Raw genomic sequence first — 4,844 nt, forward strand, 5'->3', positions numbered from 1 at the left:
GAGTCCCTTGGCACCAGTGGCTACTTGGGGCTGGCACCTCTCACTGGGAAGCCACATGAGTCTCCCCTTACCAGCTGCTAGATGGACGAAGGCCCCGTGCTGCCTGGAACTTGGGCTCCCGCTTGGAGAGACTCCCATCCCAGGCCTGGGCTGAGAACAGGGGTGGCCAGGCCTCCCCAGTGGGACTTGGTTCCATGTCTTGCCCCTGACCCACCGTGTCCTCTGAGAAAGTGTCCCCTCCCTTGGGGTGAGCAGAGCCGGGAGGCCTGTGGTCTGTCTCAAACACCTCCCCTTGGTGCTGGGCTCTGGGAGCGCGTGCTGGAGAAGTGGGCAGGGAGGGACAGTCCATCCCATAGCAGGAACAGGCAGGACTGTGCAGCTGCTCACTGGCCTTAACCCCTCACAGGTACAAAGGCTGAGCAAAACTAGTGTTTAAACTATTTAAAAAATTTTTTATAGTAAAAGACACATTGCCTTGAATTTTCCTCAAAATCCTCCCCCTTGTTTTGAACACACTAATCCCAAAGTTCTTGACACTTTCTGCAGCAGCTCTGGAAATCCTTTCCTGAATGTCTTTAAGAGGTTTGCTTAAAAAATACACACACACACACACACACACACACACGCACAATGAACGCTGCTGACCAGTGCCATCCAATGAAAGGCAGGCTTGTAAAAACATGACCCAGTGTCCTTAGCCAGCGTACTCACCAGATCTGGACTCCGACATTTCTGATTCTTCCCCAAAGTCAAAGTCAAAATGATGGCGAAAGGTCACCTTTTTGAACTGATTGAGGCAGCCCCAGCAGCACAAATAGAGACCCTCGGAAAGAAAGCTTGCAGACCACTTCAGAAGGTAGCAAGAACGACGGGATGAATGTGCTCCAAGTGACACACAGGCTGTTGAAGGGGACCCTTGGCTGGGCTTTTTACATTTTAACACATCTTAGAAAATTTCAATGCTCACTGTGCTTTGACAGCACCTCCTATCTGCCTTTGTCTCCCCGATGTGGATAGTGAGGTGGTTGAGGGGGCGACTTACGGAGGGCAGGAGGCCACGGCATCGGGATCAGCCCCAAGCTTTGCGATCCTAGTGTTGGGGCCTTTTACACTTTTTTAAAATGTTTAGCTTTTTAGGAGGTATAATTAGATCTGGGTGCTACCTTTACCCTGTCTGGGTCTCCTCTCACCTCTGAGTATCACTGGAAAGATTATCCTTCTCCAGAATCACGTGCCTGTCCCCTGTACTCCAGAAAGGTTCTTCTAGTTGAGCAAGAGAAAACAGCAAGAGGGGGACTGCCCACAAACGTGCCCACTTCGGGAAGTGGATGGCAGAAGTGGGAAAGCGAGAGCTCCCTAGAGAGACCTCAGAGGCCTGCCAGCCTCCTCCCACCCCTGCTGGGGTGCCGGACATGGGGCTCCCTCGATGCTCCCCAGCTCAGCTCTGATCTGACGCTCTGGGGGCAGCACTGGCACATGATGGTCCTGGGGCAGGCAGGGGAAGGCAGGGAGGGGAGCATCACCCACCTGGTTACCTGGATCAGCGATGCCCTGCTGGCTGGCCCAGACGCTGGGGGCCCCTTGACATCTCTCTCAGCCCTCACCTCCACTCCAAGGGCAAGTCCTGCTGGCTTGCTCCACATTCCAGCCCAAATGTGACCGCTTCTCTGTCCATGACCCCATCTGTCCCCACGATGCCACCTGTGTGTGGCTTCCTGTGCCTTCCCCACCCACTTTCAGGCACCAGATTGCCAGGCTGGATGCAAAGACCCTTGTGTTACACCCTTCTTTCAGCTGCCCAATGCCTTCCCAATAGACACACAGACAGCCCAAGCCCCAGCCAGCCGTCCCTGTGACCCTGCACGGTGTCTCCACCCACTCTGGCCACAATCACCTCCAGCGCACACACCTGCCCCAGGGCCATTGCATGCCCACTGCCTGGACTGTGCTCCCTCCTTCAGTCTTGGCCCTTCTGTGGTCTGGCAGAGGCCTCCCTAGGTCACCACCGCAAAAAGCCCTGTCACTGTGTTCACCTCTTGTGCTCCTTAATGTCCCCACTGGACACTGTGCCTTCCCCTATGTTGATCATCTGTGTCTCCCAAGACATGGCCTTTCCTTGGGGACAGGTGCTCTTCCTGTTCACCTGTATGGAGGGATCGAAGAGGGGAGGGAGGGGCGCGTTCAGGTACAGAGGGAGGAGAAAGTTGGGTGTCATGGTTGGGGATTCTGCCGGGGGGCTCCCCACTCCAGGGAGGACAGCAGCCTGAGCCAGGGAGGGCAGGCCGGGCCACTGGAGTGTCACCTGTCACGTGGCCGTGGGACGGGTGGCCCTGCTGCCCAGCCATAAACACTGGGATGATCATGGTGTCAGAAGGGACAGGAAGGTAGGCGCTGCTAGCTTCCTTCCTCCTCCTGCCAGCCCACTGCAGTGCAGTTTGTTTTCATGCTGTTCCCAGCAAGGACCAAGGAAAGTCCCCAGGAAAGTTCCCTGTGAGCCATTATGACAGTGTGGGTCTGGCTACACGTCAAGATACGAAAAGAAAGAATAATTCCAAAAAGATCGTGTGGGCAATTTTGCAAAGAGAATGATGTCTTGCCCTCTTTCTCCCACTCAAAACAAAGGAAGGTGATTCGGATAGTTAAAAAAGCGAAATCTACCCACTGGTGGCTGTAAAGAGCTGTGGTGCGTCCACAACATAGAACATTACTCAGCCCTGACGCGGGAGGAAACAGAAATTCAGTTCCAACCCAGGTGAATACTGAAGCTGATAAGTGGACATGAAATTTCGGGGGCAGGCACATCAAAGGGACAGAATGTGGATCAGTGGTCTCTGGGTACTGGGGGATTGGGGTGAGGGTATTGGGGACAGCCTTGAGTTTCTTTCTGGGTAGTGAAAATGCTCTGGAATTAGATGGTGATGTCTGTAAAACTTTGTACTATACCAAGAAAGATCAAACCATATACTTTAAGAAGGGTATAATCTGTGGTATGCTGAGTGTATGTTTTGGAAAAAAATGGGAGGCAAGAAGGGAGAGGGGGAGGGAGTTAAAGGAGAAAAAGAATCCTTCAAGACCTCAGCACTTTCCCTACCCAGCTTCAGGACAGGGCATCAGGTGGCCCCCTTGCCCACCAGCCGCTGCCCCAAACACACAGCCATGTGGGTGCCCAGATCAGGCCCTCATTTCCCCTTGGGGGGCTGCTGACTGTGATCAGGACCCCACACACAATCCAGCCGGGCTGCCAGGTGCCTCAGGGTCATTGGTGGAGCTGGGCACCTGCCCCCGCAGACAGCGCAGGCTCGGGGAGCCGTGGGCAGTGTGAGAAGGGACACTTAGATGGGGTAGAGATCCTGCTCGGCCACTAGGGGCCAGTGCTGCCCCTAGCTGGGCTGGGTGGACCTGCCCCGCTGGCTGCCCATTGCTGGGCTCTGTGTGCTGCGTGCTGTGTGGCTGCACAGGGTCGCGGGATGCCTTGTCTTCCTCCCCCACCCTGGCTGCCCAGAGTGCCCAGAGTGACACAGGACAGCTCTGGGCATGAGACTGTGCCTGGGCCTGGCATCTCAGAGGGCCCCCTGGGTACCCACACCTGGTGCAGCGGCAGAAGTCGCAGGGTTTGCATTTGGATGGGTTCTGGCACCTTTTGAGCAGGAAAATATTTTTCCTTTTTTGTCATGAGTGCTTTCAGGGAAGCAAGCACCAGTGCCGGAACGTGTTTAATTAGGGTCTAAATTCTCTCCGTCCCCTGCCTCTATTAACACCCTAATTAATTCAAGGCTACGTCTCTGTTCCAGGTTTCGATTTTTCCATGAGTCGAACCCCACCAGACCAGTTGTGGGGCACTCAGGAGGGGCCAGGGGCCAAGCCCTGTTCCCCTAAATTCCAAAGAAGTAACGGAAGGGAGTGGAGTGGCCCAGACTCGCTCTGCTCAGGTTGTTTCTTGGGGCTCCTCACCAGCTCAGGAATGTACTATCTAAGAGCAGATTCCAGAATTCGTGTGGGCTCTGGTTAGGGCCCCTGGCAAAACACATTTCTAGCACAAAGTCAATACTAGGAATCTATAGCTTCTGCCCTTTTTTTCTTTTTTCAAAAGTTGCTTCTATTTTTAAAGATGCTCAAGTTCACGTGAAATGCCTAGGGGTGCATGAAAAATAGAAATGTCAATTACAGCCCCCTTCACCCCTGGGAGTGGCACCAAACATTTACAGGGCAGGGCTCATTAGGCCAGTGTCTGAGGAGGACAAGAACGGCCCGGAGCTATTTCTTGTCCCCTCCCCACCCTGGAAGTCACTGCAGGGCCTGGCCCTGGTGCCCAGAGATGGCAGCCTGTGGAGGAGGGAGCATCCCACAGGGAAGGGGCTGGACAGTGGCCCTCATGCAGTGCTGGATAAGGCCACCCCACACACCGCCTCTCTTCAGGGGCTGCAGCTGCGTCCCTGCTCCCTCAGCTGCAGCCCTGTAAGCACTCTTGAGTGGACCTGATCAGCCCTTAGCCCAGGCCCCTGGGAACCACATGAAAGCTACATCCCCCGCCTCTCCTTGACCAAGGACACGTGACAGTGCCATCTAAAACCTGCAGACAGCAGGGGACAAGTGCCACTGTGCTGGGCACAGTGGCAGCAGCAGAGCTAATGGTCGAGGCCAGCGCAGTGGGTCTGCCCTTGATCTAGTCCTGTGCCAACCTCCGTGTTCAGTTTCTTATTAATCCTTCACCAAGCCCGGAAGTGTATCATGACATCTGAATGAGGGGTTAGAGCTTGGAAGAGGTTGAGCAATTAGTGGAAGGAATGGAACTTGGGTCTCCATAGCACCAGCCCTCTCTCTCTCTTTTTTTTTTTTTTTTTTTT

The sequence above is a fragment of the Fukomys damarensis genome, unplaced genomic scaffold, assembly GCF_012274545.1.
Source record: "Fukomys damarensis isolate Sample0158 unplaced genomic scaffold, DMR_v1.0_HiC HiC_scaffold_19, whole genome shotgun sequence".
Taxonomy (NCBI): Eukaryota; Metazoa; Chordata; class Mammalia; order Rodentia; family Bathyergidae; genus Fukomys; species Fukomys damarensis.